This window comes from Pinus tabuliformis, chromosome 2_1 (genome assembly GCF_031772625.1).
Source record: "Pinus tabuliformis cultivar Carrire ecotype Pingquan chromosome 2_1, CPIR1, whole genome shotgun sequence".
Lineage (NCBI taxonomy): Eukaryota > Viridiplantae > Streptophyta > Pinopsida > Pinales > Pinaceae > Pinus > Pinus tabuliformis.
In genome coordinates, this window is record NC_142299.1 from 894,817,730 (window position 1) to 894,840,162 (window position 22,433).

Here is a 22,433-nt window from a genome sequence, read left to right on the forward strand (position 1 = left end):
AAATAAAATTATAGGCCTTTCTGTAGTAGGATTAGTGACACTAGGTAATACATTTTCACCCAAAATAGTGTTACTCACCAACATCTCAACTTTTAATGCATGTTTATAGATATTTCCATTCAGGGCTTAATTGAAATTAAAAAAGTGTAGATTGAAAACCTTATATATGACATTATGCTAAATGTCATGAGTATCCTTATTTTGGCTATGAACCCAATAATCATTGTTATTGTTTTCATCAACCACACAATCTTCATTTAGGATTTGGTGAGATCTACACTTGGATGAATTCAATTGTTCTTGTATTTTTCAGGGTTGTACAAAACCATCTTCTTTTAGACGTTGCATATGATTGTAATATAATACAAACTTTATAAACAACACATAAATTAATGAATCAACCCGTCTATGGCATGAATTTTTCTTCTCACTTAGGTACCTTTGCTTGATATACTAATGGTAAGATTCAATTGCATTGTTTGTATCTTGATTGGAGTGTGGAAAATTTTTGTATGTTTTTTCGCATGTATATCTGTAGAAAGAAATTTATTATTTATGTATTAATAAATATACATATGACATACAAAATATAGTCATTAAAACCACCAACAAGAAATTTACATATTTTGTTGTTGGCTAACCAAGTAGTTTTAAAATATTCCAAAAACTTTTTATGTTCACTGAATTATTCAAAGAACCTTTCAACTTCCTTTTTTACAGATTCATCATCTTGACATGTGTGCATGATTTCTCCTAAAGCACAAAAAATGTGGATTTGGTTTTCCCTTCCTTCGACCTTATGTCCAACATTCTTCAACCATGCACGATGGAAATGTCACACATATAATAATATTGTACACTTGATTGACGACCTGGAATAACATAATTTTTAGAGAGAATATACATTAACAATATTTTTTATGCCTCTTATAAAAAGAATAAACACATAACCTTAACACTTCAATTTCAATAGTAGTGTCATCTATGATGAAGGCTTGAACATGCCAATTTGATTTCTCTTTGTTTCCAATTGAAAATAAGGCTAACATCCATCTAGAAATATCATATATATATTATTGCATGATGATATCACCCAAGCTAATAGAACCTCATTGTGATGTTCATCGAAAACCATTAAGGCTTAAAGTTGATACTACATTACAAACAATGTACATAATTATATTTATATAAGATACATGCATTAATATAAGGTTAAATAAATGAATCAGATTTAGGATAAATATGCACTCTCCCCATACGTATTTTTTACTAAATGTTGAGTACATTGAGATAATATTATTGTGAGAGTATTTTAGAAATTGAACACATCTACTTTTTTGTATTCCTATGATAAAATGGATGGTTTCATCAAGTTTTTGATTTTAGTAGAAGAAAAAACTCTTAGGGTGTTGCGTATACCAACATTCTACATTGTTTAGATCACTTTGATCTTTAATATATTCTAGCGTTTGGTATCACTATAGTTTTTTAATATAGATATTGTCTTATCATGTATGTATCTCAAGATATCCTTTTGTATAACTCACCAGACCCATCCTTCACATTAGAGATGAAATTTCCCATATCATTGAAACATTAAAACCTCTTTGAATAAATGTTGGACACTAGATCACATATCCCTTGTTCATGTGGTGCATAATTTAATCTCATAGTCTTACCATTTGCATTCTTCCCATGAAAAATAATATTAGATTTATCAATATGCCTACATGCATTATATCTTATTATGGCATCATCTAGTCTAAGTTGAAGTCACCACACAAAGAAGTGAAATTAGAAACCAACGTTAATACTTTCATGTTGATTATGGTTTGTCTTTTGATATGCAGATGCACTCCTAATTCTCTTTTTAAACTCCAGACCATATGCACACAAATAAATATATGTAATAAAATTACAACAAATTAGATATAACATTTATGCATATTGAAAAAATTTTACGTAGATTGAAAAATTATATAGAGATTCACATAGTGTATTCCAAATATATATATGCATGTTTGATATCCTCTACTTTTTCACTTTGATGAGAATGAAGAATAAATTGAGTGGGTGCACATTCATTTGATTCCTCTCTAATTATAAAATCATCCCATTGACAATATGGAATAACTGCAACTTGGTCCCCATCAATCTTTGTCCATGCTAAGTCTTCTACTAAAAATAGTATCATAACCTTTGTGTCTTCAACTTCCAAATCATTAATCCTCTCACACTTAGTCATTCTTCAAATACCTATACAATTTTCATTGAAAATAATTTAGCTTGAGTAAATATTATGGTATTGATTAATGCATATCAATAAGCATGGAAGTCTCATTTTTAGGTAAATATTTTATACTTTCCAAGTAAACCACTTTGGGCTTAAGTAATATTGAGAGGATCTTAGATGTTGTTGTGCGATAGGTAAGATCATAAGAGATTGGATTATTAATCAACTTAAATATTTCTTACAAATTAATACTAATCATGTATGGCATATGAAATCTTTTTGGAGGTGGTTCCACCATGTTAGTGTGAAAGGTGGTTCCTATAACCATAATCCCTAAAGAATAAAGGGTGGAATCTCTCACCATATCAAAATTGTGTGGAACTAAATAATTTCTCACGTAAGAAACAAGGGGGTGTGGGTATCTTCACTTTACATGCCCTGCAATATGACTATTTGATTTACTATGTGCCTCCATAAATAAGACATACATTTCTTATCTTTCATTAGAAACTTAGCGGATGCAGTAAATTCCTAACTTATCATTGATAATAAAGCCCCCTCTTTTTTTGTACTAATGGATTTATTTGCATATATCTCGATCAAAACATTATTCTCCCTTAAATCATGGAAAAATTTAACCCTAGAGAGGTCTTCGATACCTCCTTCACCCACTTTAGTATTAAAGCCAAAAGAGTGTTCAATGGAGTAATGTGAACCATATGCCTTGTTATATTTTAAAAATCCATCACCACCTTCAAAATTCAAAAACCAAAGTTTATGGAAGCCTTCAAACCTTTCCATAGTGCATAATATTCAACATTATTAATTATTGAAATATCAAGAATCCAAAAAAATTAACTTTCAATCAATCCTATAACATATGTAATAACTCCTCTATCACCCACAACCCCACTATATAACATGCTAATGAATAAGTTAATAAAATTAGTAGAGTTTTAATAATTTTAATTGAATCATCAATAATTATTAGTGGTGGGGATTTAATTTTTGTGGATATCTCTAAAATATTTATGTTATTTTTTGTCTTTTTAATTAAATTGACTAATTACGAAAATAATTCACATAACCAAGTGTCATATAAAACAAGTTATAATTTTTGGTCATGTGTAATTGATAAGCCTTGATATTGTAACAAAGTTTCTTACATTAGAAAATCCCCATGGTAAAGTGAGTGTGAATATCCATGACTAAAAATCTTGGTACATGTTTTTCTAAATGTGTATATGTTTAATTTACGTATAACTTGTTTTTTGTAATCAATAATAATAATAATAATAATTTAAAATAAAGTTATAATATAGTTATTTTATATTTTTTTAATCTTAATAATATGAGATATACTAAAGTAGCGTGTTTTGTTTTTTTATTATGAATTGATGTCTATCAATAATTACTAGTCATCTAATTTATATGGCTGCATTAGGTTTATTCAAATTTTTTAATCAAAAATATTTTTCCAAAAACAAAATCTCTGGAAGTAATTTTTTTACTTTCATATATATACATAGAAATACATGTCTCCTTCTAAGAATTGTAGTCCTACTTTTGTCACTGCATTTGACAAGTTCATTATGTTATTTATTCAATATACTTGTGATTTTTTAAACTATGTTAGTTATATTTCTTTCTCCACTTATAAATAAATATTAAGAACATTGGTTTGTCTCCTAAGACATAAAATTCAATAAACCATAAGTGGTTATATATCATTAGTTAAAAAAATCAAAATCTCAATGATTATCATTTACATTATAATTAATAATAATAATTTAACATAAAATTATAATTTATTTAATTTTTATGTTTTTTTAACCTTAATAATATGAGATATACTAAAGTAGATGTGTTTTGTTACTAATTATGAATTGATGCAATGCCTACCAATATTTAATATCCATCTCATTTATATGGTTTCACTAGTTTTATTAGTTTGAACTTTTCTAACCAAACATAAGCTTCACAACTAAAATTTTTAGTTATGAGAATTTTAATCCTACTTTTGTCACCTCATTTGACAAATTTGGTAGGTTATCTATTCAATAGGTCTGTGCTTTTTTTAAACTGTGTTAGTTATATCTCTTGCTCCACTTATAAATAAATGTTAAGAAGACCAATTTGGCTCCTAAGACATAACACTTAATAAACCATAACTAGTTATATATAATTTGGTAGCAAATTCAAAACCTTAATGACATGTATGTTTATTATTTATATTTTAGTATAACAAAATTTACATTTAGATATTAACAACAATATTTTTGGAACATATTTCAATTCAGACAAGATATATTATGAAGTAAGTTTATAGTTATTTTCATTTTTTTTAATGGATAATTTGAATTTGATTAAATTATTGAATTTTGGCACTAATAATAGTATTTACATTCATAATTACATTTCCACAATAGTTAACGGAAAAAAAAAAAAAAAGGAAACATAATTTATAAGTAAGTATAATTCATAATTATAGTGAATGAAATATAGTTAATGGTTTCAATTTTCTTAATTAATTATGATTTTATTAATTGATTTTATTGTTTACAATATTTCTTTTGTAAGCTTAAATATTTCATTTCAAATTTCAATTGTGAATTTATTTTAATGTATATTTAGGTGAAACAGGAATTGGAATGTTTTATGTATCAATGTTGTATTATTATTAATATGAAAATGTAAGGTATATATGTATTCTTAAAATAGAGTGTGTGTCACTTTTGTGCTGAGGGGAGCGATACGTATCAAAAAAATAAATTACATACTTAAAACAAAGCGAAAAATAAATGGTTACTTTCCCTTTGAGTTAATGTATGTGATCAATGAAACAATAAAAAAGGTTTTTGTTTGTTTTGCATATGATAAAAATATTCTATGAAGACGTATATGTCCATTCCACTCTCCAACTAGTTGGGCCTTACATAGATATATTTTATGACAGATATTGGCGCTACGTCCAGAAGGATTTTTTTATGCTTTCAACATCCAAAGGAATTAACCAAGGAAATGAATGAAGCTTTAGTGCTTCTCGTACCACCACCTATAGGGAAAGATGCCATAAAAATTGGTCAATAGGATACCTTCATCTCATAGGGGTAATTGAGTCTTTAGCTTCTTGGTAATTAGTCATCAGTAGTGAGCACTATATAGGTCAGGTAGCCCCATATACTACCACACGCACTAGGACCTAAGTTGAACCCACTATAAATTGGGTCTTTGGCATGCCCACTTAATACTTTTCGGGAGATGGTGAAGGATTTGAAGCACCCTAAAAGACAATTTCTATATTTCAAAATGTAACATGACCATGGTGGCTTATTGGATGCCTACACCCAATGGTCCTAACCTGAACTATAAATTATTGCCCCCTGTGGGGAAATTTATTTTATTCAAATTATGGTTGTTTTTAGGATTCTTCCTTCACTTATGGTGTGAAAAAGTAAGCTCAAATAAACGAAGTACAAAAGCTCCTGAAATTGGATGCCTGTTGTTCAAAGTTTAGTGTAGCTTAGTGTGTGTAGTGCAATATGTGTGTAAATTACAACGTGAACATACAAAGTGTGTACTGATGTGGATATGTGATGATACTTTATAAAATACCCTATTTACAATAATTTATGTTTGTTCCTTACCTGCAAATAAAATAATGTATGGTTGATGGGCCACTTACTTCCTTCCTATTACACTAATTGAATCTAAAAAGGGCGATGGAAAACTGAGTGCTTTGAGAAAGATTTCAAATGTAAGCCTAGGATCAGCTAAATGACACAGGAAAAGTAGGGGCTACTCCCTTTCTTTAATATAACCCAGTTCCTAGTCCCAATTTTAATGAAGTAAAGATGCTTTGGTTAGTAAAAATGATGTGTGGATTATGGTCCAGTTACTCCTTTGCTAATTAAGCTATGTGAATTGTGAAAAATAACAAATAAATTGAAAAATATGTGTGGATTATGGCAACTTACTTTTCCCCTTAATTAAGCTATGTGTGAAATGAAATTTTTTTAAAGTAAATACTATGTAAATACCCTATTAATAATGATTAGTAAAAAAATTAAACAATCTAAACTAACTAGAAAAAATTTGCAGAGGTTAAGGAAATTCATCAAAGGTTGTCTATTACTGAGGAAAGAAAAATTACAACCATTATTTTTCCTCTTTGTAAATTGTGTGGGTTATCCTCAAAAAAGGCATGCAGACCATGCATCTGTCTGCGATAAAAGTCATTTGACTAATGAAAAAAATAAGAGCGTAACTTTCTCGGGCAAAAATAGGTCTAAGAGGGCCTAAAAAAATTTCATAGAACTAATAGGGGCACAATGGAGTGGAAATCCAAAGAGAAAAGTCTTGCAAAAACAATCATTATGTCAAAGAAAGATAACTAGTGGAGTTTCTATGGAGTACCAAAGACACCTTCCTTGGAGTTGGTACCCTATTGAAGCACTATGATAAAGAGAATATGATTGAAATATTGTTAACTTTTAAATATAATTTTTCTAATCATAGAATAAAAGGACTTCATCCTATCTCATTTCTAGTTCATATTTCATCCCATAATAGTATGAAATATGAATGCTTTTTCTTCTTCTTTTTCCCTTGTCTGAAAGACCAACATAATGTACATATAGGTGACACCTATAGGAATTCAATCATACTAAATCCAAAACCTAATGAAATATCATCATGAACTAAATGTTTCAAACCAATCCAAATTTGTTGTGTTGTGGGAATATCCATATCCATTGCATATTTTTATGACTCTACTCATCTATTATTATTATTATTTCTCTATGTTTTCTAAAAAACACATGGGTGGGCCTGGTTTAATGATTGAGATCTACATAAGTTAATATTTTAAGGTAATTATGGCTATAGGATCTATGGTTTAAATAAGTTAAGATTTAAATTCCTTAGGGATGAATTTTTATACAAATAGGAATCACAAATGATAAGTGTTAAGCAAAATTATAAGGATTAAGAGTGACCATGATTATAGTTAATATGCATTATGAACATTACAGATTAAAATTTATATGATTAGGGATCAACTTATGTTATAAATTATACTAGACTATAAATAATTTAATTAAAATTTACAATCATTACATATTATAGTGATTAAAAGCTATATCAAATATATCAATTTAGCATTTTAAAAAGTGGTATACAATAAATAATAAATATTAAAAATTAACACGGGCTATATTTACATAAAATAACTAATTAGTATCTACTTAATATGGATTTTTTAATATGAAAGAAATTTATTAATGGATCTATGACATTCATCAAGGTATCAACCTTATTCAACAATGTTTTTCTTTGTTCAATCGTGTCTATATAAATAATGGTTATATACGTCAATATGATTTTCTTTGGAATGATAAGTAGGGTTCTTTGTTAGAAAATATTGCAATTGAAATGTCAAACCTTATTATCACTGATTTTCGAACAAAATCGATACCTAAACACAATATTTACAAACATATAGCTTCCTTATTTCCATGAATGGTTACCATGTACTCAAATTCTGTAGTCAACAATACAACTACAACCTACCTCTTACTCATTGAATTTACTTCTCCACTAACTAATTTTAAAACATAACCACTCATAAATTTTATGTCGTCAAGATATCCAACCTATTCATTGTTAATAAGGATCTGCATATATACCTCTTTATGTTCTCAAATTATTCCTTGGTATCATATTTCATAACATGAAGTGCCACATAGATGTTTTGAAGACCCCGTTTACAATTGTCTAATGCACCTTCCATGGATTTGAAAACCTACTCCAAACTTCCATTACATGGGCAATGTCTAGTCTAGTACAAACCAGAACATACAATTGACTTCCAACATCAATTGCATGGGGAACATAGGACATGTTTTCAACCTTTTCTTATCTCATGGGACACTAATCTCTAAATACTTCCATGCCTACAAGAATAAGAACCTTTATGTTTATAATCCTACATATTAGTCATGTGAAATATTTGTCTCAACATATCTTTTATTATTATTATTCAACTAATTTTTTTTGTTTTTTGGATTTATTTTAATCTCTATGACCAAAATAAAATAGGCAGCACCAATATATTTCATATCAAAACTAGAAGACACTAGATGGAATGATGCAGTAGAACATCGTTTTAAGAGGATCAAAACCTTAATGATTTTAACTTCAACTTTGGTTGCCCCATACTTCATTAAAAACTTTTGTTTTGGAATGTGATGCTTCATGGATCAAATTAGGAACTATCCTTATGCAAGAAAATCACCCTATTTCTTCATAGTTGAAGAATAAAACCTAAAGAGTAACAAAATTATACAAACAATAAGGGAATATTGAAAATCATTCATGACTTTGTAAAATGGCAATAATAGCTTATAAGAGCCAAATTATTGATCGAAACAAACCAAAATAACTTGTAAATTTTCCTAAACTATATGTTTTTATCATTAAAACAACAAAAATGGGTAAGAAAAATCCATGTTTTTTTCTTAATATTTTTCCATAAGAAGGGAAAGAAAAACCATGCTATTGATAGCTTACTAAGAAAATATGAGGGTATGCTACACTATGCTCAATTTCAATAGAAATTCCTGAGTGAATATGAAATGTTCAAGTAGAGCATGTGAAAAATCCAAAAATAAAGAACTTGATTGAGGAATTTGAAATAAAAAATGCATCAAGTTCAAAATTTACTTCATCGAATGATACAATCTAGTACAAGGGAACGTTATTTATATAATGCTTCAAATTCAAAATATAAGTATTAAAAGAGAATCATGACCCCCCAATTGTATGCCTTGTATTTTTCAAAACATACTACAATATTTCACAATATCTATTTTGGAAAGGAGTTAAGATTCACATAAAAAAGTACTTGGTTGAATGTGACACATGTTTGAGCTAGAAGTTTCAATCAATCACACCTCTATATCTCATTCAATCGCTTCGTATCCCATATTTGAAATGGATTGAAATGTTTATGGAATTTATCGTGATTGTCCCACCCTAAGAGGGGAAGGATAACATATTGGTAATCATAGCTTGATTAACTATGCATATCCACTCCTTTTGAATATCATTGAGAGATAAATATGGTCAACTCACTAATAAGTATGTAAAAATTATTTATAAACTACATGGATTTATTGTTAGTAAGGACTCTAAATTTACCAACAAGCTTTGAAAGGAATTGTTTTACCAAGTAGGGACCACATTAACCATGTGCAATTCTTGTCAAGGTGGATATTGCTAAAAAATGAGGCCAACAAAAATTACTAGTAGGCAAAGGTACCAGGCCAATAAATTTGTAGGCCACTTAATAAAGTAGGCCAACAAAAACTACCAGTACGATCAAAGATAGAGTTACATAAATGTAATATGGACTCTTTTACCTCAATATTCCATCACATTACAACATTGAAGGTGATGTCTTTAAATAAAAAATCAGCAAACAATGAAAATTTTTGCATACTACCTAATGAGAGTTCATGCACTGATCCAAATATGGAGCAAGATTTGCAAAATGGAAGACATAAATCTAGCATATGGTGAATTTAAAATTCCATTTTGGCTATATTTTGTGGTATTCTCTACCTATGCAACATGAGTTTTTGATGCAGGAGCATAGCATTGTAAATACTATATTCATGGGACAAATTCAATTCACAAGTGTAGGCAATGGTATTGATGAAGTGTAAGTGGTGGTACTTTTATTGATTCTACAAGTTGGAAAATTGAAATCAAAACTAAAAAAATAAATAAATTAGTAAAATGGATTTTAATTTGTTTTCATTGAAAAATAAAAAAAAATGAGTATTGAAGAGTTGTTTGCAAAATTTATACCCTTATCATAAATTAAATTAAATTAAATGGTGCCCTAAGCATTAACACAAGGCGTTGTGAAAGGAAATTAAAGCACAACAAAAAGAAATATCAAAAAATTGTGGAAAGCAAATGTGGAGATAAAAAATTATATGAATTGTATGTTATTAGTAACATGCATCTTAATGTATTTGGCTTTTCTTAAATAATGGACTGGTCTCTTTTAATTGGAATGTGGCGATATCATTTTTTATAAGATTATTATGTGTTTTATCATTTGAATTATAATTTTAAATATAAAAATATATTTAATATTAAAATATATATTTAAATTATATCAATTCAACAATGTAAACTTTTAATTTCTCCAAATTCTATTTGAATTCTGAATTTTTAAAAAATCTTTAAAAATACCCATAATCCATCTCTTCAAACTACTCTTTATTACTCATTCCAATTAGAGCATGAAAAAACTTAGAATTTAGAATATTTCTTTCCTACTCATTGTAACTGGAACAAGATATACCTTTGACTTCAAAAAAAAAATGCACAAAATTTACTCTATAACAATATGATAATATGATATGATAGGTGCAGTGACAATAAAAATGTAAGAAAAATCTTACAGATGTAGTGAAAGTAAAAATGTAAGAAAAAACCTCCATGAAAGAATATGCACTTGTTGAATGCTTTAAAAAGAGTTTGGATGCATACTTAGTACTAGAGTGTTTGTCTAAGCATCAAGAAAATAGCCTACATGAGAGAGATAATTGACACAATCACTAGGGAGATTCCCCTTTAACTTAATCCCTTGGACTTAAATTCTATATAGGTCATTAATATATCGGAAAAAAGAAGAAGGAAAAAATCAAATAATAAGACAACCAAATTCAATGATTATATGATTATATATATTAATGTACTATAGCTACATTAAATTTTTTATATTGACAACATGTAAGTAAGGTATCAGTGCTCAATCAAAGGGAAGGGTTTATGCCTCTATGTCAAGGTCATTTTTCTCATAGTAAGAAACTTTATCTTACTACATCAGGATGAAGACTCATCCTCGACTCCTAATACTGAAAATGGATCTAGCATAAGTTTTTTAGTGAAATGTAAAGTGTGACAAAGTTGTGATATGAGGAATCTAAGCGGTTGATAGACAAGAGCAATCTAAAAAGTATATAATACTTCCCAGGTTTTATCCAAATACAGCTAAGGGTACTCTCAGGGGAACCATGTAAGTACTAATTGATGTCTATCCAAAGGATTCTTACATAGTCATGCACATTACTATTATGTCCCTTTGCTCTATACTTTTTATCCTATTTGGGATGCAGAACCTACAGGTCATTTTGATGAGTGACTTCAAGCACAACTAAAATTTTAGTGTATGTTGCACTTATCAAGAGCTGCCAAAAATGAATATATACATTGATTCAGAACTTTGTAAAAAACTTTGGTACATAAATCATTAATGAATAGTCTATATAGTTGTTTCACCTACAAAGGATGTTATGCAGGCATCTTTGGACAAAGTAAAAACATGACTCATTGGAGTGTTGTTTCAAAGACATTAATTCCTTAAATTTTAACACCTACATCCGAAGATTTTGGCCAATGCAATAGAAAAATTTTAGTGTTTGTAACTAGGCACTTTCTTTCTGAGCTCCAAAAGGGTTTCTTCTTTATTCTTTCACTTTCCCTCATGGAAACTATGAATTTATTAACATGCATATTAATTTATTTTGTGTTTTTTAAGTAATGGATTAGTCTCTTTTAAGTGTTTGGATAGCTACACTTTATATTGTAGGTGTTTGTTTTTTCATTTCTTTTTGTAGCATCTTGGGCAAATGGTCGCTCCTAGTCAATTCATCAGAGTAAGAGAGCGGGAGATGACTACTAGAGTGGTAGATTGGCTTTGTCACACATGAAGCAAATCAATACTGAATTAGTGGTGGCACAATACAATTATCGTATGGCCTCGTTGTATGATATCAATGATATTGATGCTATTGATAGTAATCTAGAAGAGACAGATGCTAGGAATGAGATTGAGATCTTCAGCGAGATCAAGATTAATATGGTAAAGCAGTCACTAGAGGATGAAATTGGATTGAATGTGTAAACAAGAAATAAAATTGGATCCTCTAAGGAGAAGATAATTGTTGAATAGATGGGTACATTCAGACAAGGTGAATTAGCTAAAGACAATCAAATTCTAAAGCGACCTTCAAGTGTGATATAGGAGAATGGACGTATTATGATGACGTTCATGCAAAGTTCATGCATATCTTTGTAGAATATATTTCTTTGAACGATCTTGGGATAATCAACGACTACATTGATCGAGATTCAATGACGAATATTATCTATTTAGATGTCATTCACGGTTATATCGAGACTATAAAGAATTCATGTGGATCTTTATGGAAGGATGATGTTTGTCATTTGAATAAGAATCGATTGATTCTAAATTATTTTGAATCATCATAGTAAGGAGAAGTTGGATTGGTAATCAGTGAAGTTGAGTTTCCTACCCTTTGGAATGATATTAAAGAATTCCAATGCCTGAGCGATAATGAGAAAGGACCATAATGTGTTGAGATAAAACTACAGAATTTAGATTTGTAATAAAATATTAATGTTTGTTAAGAGAAGTTTAAGATTCCATTAAACCATATCTTATGGAATGATATATGTGCTTTGTTACCAGGAGTGCCACTCGCATATCATAGTGAAGTTTTATATTTTTTGTACATCATTATCTATCAAATGGTTGTCATAGCCATAACATGGGTTTGTATTATGATTTTGAAATTTGAATCATATAATCCTTGCCATTGAGTCATGTTCTAAATATTGATCGATGCCTTAACAACAACTTGATTACATGGTTGGAATACCTTTAAAACACTATTTTACACAATAAACATCCTTTTAAAATGTATTATATCATAGAGAAATTAGTTTTCTCCTTGCACAATGTAAATGTATTTAAATTTTAAGATCAACATTGAGAAATATGGGCGTTTTTGTACAGTTGTACATGTGTAGCTATAGTTGAAAACATTCAAAATGTAGTTATTGATCGAACGAGAAAATTACCAATTCCCTGTTTTTTGAGGTAGTAAAAAAGTCACTCAATTTTGAAAAGTGGTTGTTCATAATACACTAGTTTTCTGGAGCATATTTTTGGCACCTTAAATTTTCTTCTATATAGGGTATGAATATTTTTTTTAAATGTGAGTGGTTTTCATGATGATTTTAAAAAGTGTTGATGTAACTTCAACCCCTTTTTCTTAAAGGGTTTATTTTTGACACTTTAAATTTTCTAAAGTCTTCTTTTTCCCAAAGAAATTTATTTCTAAGTGTATTTATGTATTTGTGTTTTTTAGTTAAAAAGTAAAAAAGGGACAATATTTTAAAGTTAGAATTTTCTATATGTTTATGTAATGTTAATTAATATTTAAATGCACATAAAATAATTGTAACTTAGAAAACAATAATTTTAAACATTTGACAAAAAAATACACATTTTCAATATCAATATAATGAAAAAAATGTACAATTTTAGACTTTTTGTTAAAAAATGACATGTAAAATAAATGATTTTAATGGAAAATCCTAACAAAAAAACTTAAAAGATTGCATTTTTTATGAATTTATGTTAAACATTAATAGTAATAACAATTGTTTTACAAAATATAATGATACACATAAAAATTAAAGTAAAAGTAAAATAATACAAATATTAAACATATAAGAAGAATAATCAAATATTCATTCGTATCATAAAATCTCAAAGTCAAAACATTACTAGTAAAAATATTGAATAGCTCTCAAAATTGAGCTTGATTTTCAAGCATAATGTAAATTTCATCAACAATGTCATATAATATATATTCATCATCTTCTAGAGATTCATTACTTTCTTCTTCCAAAATATATTTTGCTTCAATTTCATCATTTTCCTCTTCTAATTGATCTTTCATGTCTGAAAATCTGCCAAAGTGTCCTTTTCCAATCATTCCATATAATGGTGGTTGAGATTGTTTTGCCTTTTTTTCACACGTGATTCATTAAAATATCCTTTCCTCAAACCAAATTCTTGCATTTCACCTGGAAGATATTGAAAAGCATTAATTCTTTGTTGAATAAAATTGCATTGTAGTGAGTCTTTTTCAATGGAAACACAATTTCTTCCTTTTTGTAGGAAACATGCTAGTGTTGTACCTAATCATCAAGCACAAAAGAGATAAGTAAGTAAATTAGTATAAACACCTAAAACCAAAAAAAAAAAAATTATTAAATTCAATTTTATATAATAATACTTAGTTGAACTTGAAAATAAATCCAAAATCTAATCTCCTTCATTTCAACATAAATCTATAAGATAGTTAATTGATGCTTGTGGTTTTTGATAAATGTAACTATCTTTCCTTTTGCATATGTATCCTCATATGTTATCTTTCTTACGACAAAATCATGAACTAGTACTTGTTTATTGCTCTTTTCATCTACTTGATTCCGAAGAATAGGCTTATATCTATCATCTTTCGTCCAACATTCAACATGGATGAAGTCATAATCACTTATAATTGGTTGATCTCTCGAAGAAATAAGATTTTAATTTTTCCTGTAACATGGCATAGTAAAATTTCATTCAACTTGTACATAGATATTTTTTTTTAACATTAATCAAATATACAATTTCAATGTCTTACCATGTAAGTTGCATCCTTGTGTTTTATTTTCCCTTGAAGCTTGTTAATAACATTGCAAATTGTGCGTCAGAATGAAATGTCACAAATATCCAAAGTGGTGATGTTGTGACTTCTCGAAATTCTGTAACCACTTTATTAAAATCTTGATAAGTATAAGGATCGCTATCATATCCAATGTTTGGTAAATTCAAACCATGAGGAATGTCTGCAATAACTAGCGCATATTCCATTTTAGGTATGAGTTTTGCAATGTCTTCACAATCACCTTGTATTATTTGATATTTTATAGTGTCGAACCCATTCCAAATTAAATGAGTAAGAGTAGGATCAAGTTCAACGTTCCAAAGATGTTGCTTTCTAAGCCTTTCCAACATAAATTTTTCAATAAATATTTTAAAAGTATTTGGTACTCCATGTACATCCTTGTTTGACATATTTAGTGAAAGAAACAAATATATGTTTATGTAATAAAATAAAATAAAAAATAACATATGAATAAAATGAACGTGAAGATCAACATACCTATTTTAATGCAAGATAAACATATTTTAGTGTTGATGTAGAACTTGATTCTGGGTAGTTGTGTACAACATCATCCCAACTCTCTTCATTCAACATTTTAACCATGTGTTCTTGTATGTTCATATAAATCTTATGACTGAATAAATAAAGTAAAAATTGTTAATATAGTGAAATGTATAAAAAATACTACCAACAAAAATATTCTATATTTAGAAGAAAATTATAATCCAATAAAAAAATTAAAAACAATTCAACAAACTTACTTTTGAAATTATGAGGACATTACGTTCAATTACAATTCACCTGACTTCACACGACATAGTGTTGATTTGACTAGTTTTTCATCCTTCACTCCTTGTAATGTTCTCCAAGGTGTCATAGCCATATCATTTAGAAGTCTTTTCATTTCAGGACAACTCTTACTATTGTTACATATTATGGGTTTAGACCTTTTAACCTTATGAGTTTTTATGGAAATATTCTCCCACATGACGAAGATGTCATCAATCAATTCCCATATCTCCCAAGCTCTAAATGCCAACTGGAAAATGTTATCCATGCCTCTGAATAAATTTTAATTTACTTTGCCACGTTTGAATTGATTCTATCCTCAATTTGATAACCTATTTCAATATAACATTCCTCTTAAAATCTTAGACTGAATTTTGTCTTTTCCCCACCACATTTTTCTACAAATTCATTATGAATAAATTTGACCCTTTGGATGAAAGTCTTACACATTTTATAATCATTATCTACATTATGATACCATTCCAATAACTTTTCTTCTATTTTTGTTAAACCAACATAAATGATGTAGTGCATTGTTTCAAAAAGAGAGTTATTGGGATATTCCTCGATCAATTGTCCTTTGGCCTCTGCTAAATGGTTCCCTCCAGTTACATAATATTTGTATTCAAAACATCATGTCCTATCAAATTCCTCTCTGTTGGTAACTTGATTTGGATCGACAAGAACCACATAATCCACCATGTGCATATGGATTGTACCTTAAAACTGTTTTCAAATTGGACATGTAGGTGATGTGCATTTCTAATTTGATATTGAGATTGTCCTTCATTTGGCAAATAGAATTTGCTAACATTAAGCTAAAATGTTTTTCCCTCATTAATTAGTTTAATCTTCATCAAGTTATCTCGAATGGAATTTTGTCTTGTTTTAATAATTCCACTCAAAAATCAACACTCGGTGTTATGATTTCTCTACTTCCTTTAGAGATTTCACTTTGATCTTCATTGTTTCCCATGATTTTTATATATTGAACAAGTTTTGATTTCTTCTTATTACCAGTTAACATATATTCTTCTAGATAAACAATTTCCTCATCATCAACTAGAAGAGAGACATTCATGGCCATTTTTATTTTTGGTGTTTTATTTCTTTCCCCTTTTCAAAATCAGTGCTAATATCCTCCTCACTAATGGTAACATATTTTTTAGCTTCAGCTTCAGCTTCCACATCTTGAAAAGCATCATGTTTAAATTTACTAGATTGACCCACCTTAGGGATTCTTTGTTGATCCCATGTATGTATTATTGCAGTGTCATAAGTTATTTCTTTCTCATTCCTTCTCCTTTATTCTTCTATCTCTATATGGAAACCACTGATCACATTCATAGTATTTGGCTCTAGATGATAAATACCCTCCAACATGATTGAAAGACTCTAAGAAAAACCCTACCAAAGAAAATACACTATGTCAATGAAAAATAATTTATAAAAAAATTAATGGTCCTTACAATAATGCATAACACATAAATATAAATAAACATACTTACAATGTTATTTGAAATGTTGGTTGTGATTTCTTCACACAACTATGTAGATTCTTCATATGTGTCATACTTGACCTTTGAGAGAAAATTTCTAACTTTTTCTTTTGTCTTGGGAACTTTTGCAAGAACACAAATAGAGTCTGCATTCAAAACCAAACATATGTCTCATACTCTATCCATCACCTCATATTGTTCACCAAATTTAGTCATACCAAAATATAGATATATGTGTGTACTATCATCTCTTTTAATATCTTTAACATGCCATGTAAATTTTGTTTTACTTATTTTTCATGAATTACTCCATTCATAAATCATCGTGAATGTACTTGGTGGGCCAATTACCTGACTTTTATAATGTTTCTCAATTTGGGTATGTTAAGCAGTATTCATCGAGTGTCCAGTTGCAACTTTAGATAATGTGATTGTTATCCTTATTCTCAAAACATCCACAACGACATTATTTGATGCCATCTTCCAATAATATATATATATATATATATATATATATATATATATATATATATATATATATATATATATATATATATATATATATATATATATATATATATATAGATAGATAGATAGATAGATAGATAGATAGATAGATAGATAGATAGATAGATAGATAGATAGATAGATAGATAGATGTGTGTGTTAATTAAGAAAACACATGTATTAATTAAACAATTACAAACAAAAAAATAACAATAAAAAATTTATTTAAAAACAATATAAATGTAGAAATAATATAAATTTAAATTTAAAAACAATATAAAATAAAAATAAAAAATTGTAAATAAAGAAAATGTCTTTTTTTAAGAAAATACAAACAATTTCTTTTAAATTTAATATATATATATATATATATATATTAAAAAATGAATTCAAATTTTTTTAACAAAAATTATATTTTGTTTTCTAAAATTGGGGGACAAAGGTTCAAGGGCGAACCTGCTCATGCCCAGAAGGCCTTCCCATGGCCTTTGGCCCTGTTGGGTTGACGAGTCAAAGGCCCGTGGGTGAGCTTGCACAACCCGTGGGAAAGCATCCATGGCCCGTGCAGGCTCGCCAATAGGCCTTTGGCCCAGCAGGGGGAAAAGGCCTATGAGTGGGACCTACCCGGGCCCAGTAGGACCGCCCATTGGGTTTCATCCCAACGGGGACTCGCAGGCCTATGGGCAGGCCTACCGAGCTAAGCCAGATGAACACGCAGGCCTTTGACCCCCATTTTTTGAAAAAATAAAACAACTATGTTTAAAAAAATAGAATATATATATATATATATATATATATATATATATATATATATATATATATATATATATATATACAGACCAACACGCAAGCCTCTAACCCCCATTTTTTGAAAAAATAAAACAACTATGTTTAAAAAAATAGAATATATATATCTATCTATATATATATATATATATATAATTTAAAAAAAAATGTTTTTTAGAAACCAATATATATGGTTTTAAAAAAAAAATTGTTTTCCATTTAAAAAATAATAATAAATGGAATTATTTTTTTTAACGGAATAGTTTTTCTTTTGCTTCATCCAGGAATTGAAATTCCCCCAACCAAATTAAAAAAATAAAAATAAAATAAAATAAAATAAAAAATAATAATAATAATAATTAACAGAGGCTTTTTTATTTCCAAGCCCTAAAAAAATATAACTTTTCTTATTTTTTCTCCTTAAAAACCTACAAATTCGAGTATTTTTTCATCTTCTTCACTATAAAAATATTAAAAAAATAGTTTTCATGTGGTTTTTCCCATAAAATATGGTAGGAGAAAAATAACTTCAAAAAGAAATAATAAAAAATAAAATAAAAATTGGAGCATAAACACCATAAAACAACAGATTTTCCCCAAATTCCTCTTTAAATGATTAAAATAAACAGAAAACTAACTTGTCAGATGTGAAAAACTCTCGTTGAATGTGCTATCAATTATAATATAGCTCCTCCACAAAATTGTTGTAAACTTTTTAACGAATCCCTCAAGACTTGATGTTATCTAACAAATAGAAACAATGAATGTTATTATATAGTGAAGATTGTGGGATTGCTTTATCGTTTCTTGAATATGGTATTAAAATTAAAATTAAAAAATAATATATTGTTAATATTAGAGGTTTAGATTAACTTTTATTCATTGTGGGATAAAAAATAAAATAAAAATTTTAAAAATTATTTTAGTTACATAGTCATGTTAAATAATTTAAATAAAAAAATTATTTAAATTTCAAATGAATGCATTAAACATATTTTTTCTAGATATTTTGAATAGAAACCAGGGTGAAATTTTTTAAGACAAAATGTTTAGTAATATGTATTCAGTTACAATTTAGACGAAATTTTTAGATGGAAAATTTGCGGCAAAAGTTTTTGGCGGGAAACTTTGGAGGGAAAATTTTTGACGAAACATTTTGGTGGGAAAATTTAGAGGGAAATTTTCAATCTCTAAGCTATAAATTTTTATTAGGAGAGAATGCATTTCTATCATTTCACATCTTTTGGTTGAAATTCATGGATTCTTTTGGTAGTTATTTTTTTCCTTTTGCAGCGTCAATATCATCACCATGCAACAAATCTATTCATATTAATGAATATAATAGGAATTATTTCACTATGAATAGAGAGCCAATTTTTCCACTTTGACTTAATCTTAAGGGTGATGAGAGTAGTATTGAGGAAGGGCATCAAAACTAGTTTCCTGTGAATAGAGAGTCAATTTTACTATGAGAGCACCACTAGCGAAGGGAAAGATGAAGAATTTCTAGTAAATAGAGAATCAAATTTTCCACTTAGCCTTAATCCTGAGCATGAGAACACTACTGATGAAGTGGGGGATAAATAATTTCTAGAGTAAAATTTTCATCTTATTCCTAATCTTAAGGATTATGAGAGCACCACTAATGAAGGGGGGGATGAAGAATTTCCAGAGTCAAATTTTCCATATAGTCCTAATCCTAAGGATTATGAGAGCACCACTGAGGATGGGGAGGAGGAGGATGAAGAATTTATAGTCACTAGAGATTCAAATTTTCCACTTAGTCCTAATTCTAAGGATTATGAGAGCACCAGTAACAAAGGGGAGGTTGAAGAATTTCAATTAAATAGAAATTCAAAGTTTTCACTTAATCCTAATCCCAAGGATTATGAGACCACCATTGATGAAAGGGAGGATCAGGAATTTTTGTAGATAATATTTTCACTATGAATAGAGAGTCAAATTTTCCACTTAGTCCTAATCCTAAGGATTTTGACAGCACCAATTATGAAGGGGGGGATGAAGGGTTTCTTGCAAATGGTAATTTTAGAGGCAAAAATGTGAATAATGCATTTTATCTAAGTGAGTGTTTCAAAGGCACTCATGGTGATGATGAATTTAATCCTCCAAGGGAGGATTTCAAAAGCATAGATGAAGATGGTGAAGAAATTTGTCTGAGCTAGGATTTCAAAATCGTAGATGTTGGAAGTGAAGAATTTCCTTCAAGTGAGGATGGTAATGAATATTTTCCAGGCAATGATGGTGATGAATTTCCTAAATACATTCAAAATGATCATAGTGAGAATAATATTCCTCCTAATGATGACGAAAATTCTTCTACAGAGGATAATGAAACTATGGATACATTGCAAGAAAATATGGTATCTAGGAGTATGAGTAGACCTTCTCATATGAATCCAAAATATTCCATTTATACAAGGCTTAAGACATAATATCTCATAAGTAGAAGTTCTATCGGTGATATGATTTGAAGTAAATGTTTTCAAAAAGATTTCTTGAAACATATGGATTTCAAGTTTGCTTTGGAGAAAAGGAATAGATATTTTTCGATGAATAAAAGCATGCAAAATTCATATTTAGTGGGTTGCATGCAATCTACACTAGCAGGTTATGATTATCATATTTGGAATGTATTGCTTTATAGATAGGCTTTCAAAATGTGTTGTTCAATTAATAATTTATTTTATCAAGAATCCAAGAAAGACTGGAAAAAGATCCTACATTTTATTTAGAGGTATGTTATAGACGAGAGGTTGGGTCATCAACAAATACTACAATGTCATTGATGAAAGACTTATTTTCAAAGCATGGAGGGTGTATTCCAAATAAATATGCAATACATATTCCATATAATTTCTTAAGACGAGATATCTACATATTATACAGAGAATATACACAAGGCATTGAAGGAGATGGTAATTTTATTACATATTCTTATTTTATAAGGATATGGAAGAACGAACCCAATAATGTTCATATTCCTAAGAAGAAAATGATGGGGGTTTGTAGTACATGTGCTTCTCTTAAATAAAAAGGGGATAAATGTCAAGTGTCAGAAAGAGGTATGAATTCATACCATTATTTTTAAAATTTGGATAGTTATCAACTATGAAAATATATTTATTAATAGGTTTATTTTATTTTATGTGCATATTCCATTTTCAAAGCACTTCAAGAGAATCACAATCAACAAACAAGTGAAAGGAAAAAAATTTATAAGCATTGAAATAAGTGTTATGATAATTAAAATAACTATTTGGGTTTGATAATTTATGGTATGGACCAAAATAAAACACTTCTAGCACATTTTATCTGCACACCAAAAAATTTACAGGAGGAAATTTTTATTTAGTTTCACTTTGTTGGTTGCATGGTATTTAATGGGAAGATGTTGCCAAATATTTACTTCACATATCCAAATATACATAATTATGCAAATGTGACCATAACTATAATCCATGATGTGGTTTCTCATTGGTCTATTATTCTTCTTGAAGTCTTGTATATGCAATTAGACAACACAAGGCATAAAAAAAAAATCAGGTTGTTTTTGGATATCTAAACATGCTTGTTGAATTGGAAATTTTAAAAAGTTAAAGGTTGGTTTTATTCTTGTTTGGCACACTCATGACCATATTGATCAGTTGTTCAATCATTTCTCAGTAAAATTGAGGAGGAAGGATGTTGGGAGCCTGCCTTTATTAATTGAATATATTAAGATATCATACATTTCAGAGCCTGTTTTTGATGTGTTGGAAGAAACTAGAGATATGCGAAGGTTTATAATGGGATCACATGGAGATGAGAAATGAATTGAACAACTTAATGACATTAGCTTCCAGCATCAATTCCATATCAAAAAATTTGATGGGAAAACACTTATATGGTGTGAGAAGTATTCAACTATTACAGAATGGGGGTTGTGATCAGGTTCAAAATTTTTGAAGTTCACTCCATAACATCCAATATATGCATTAGATATATTATTATTAC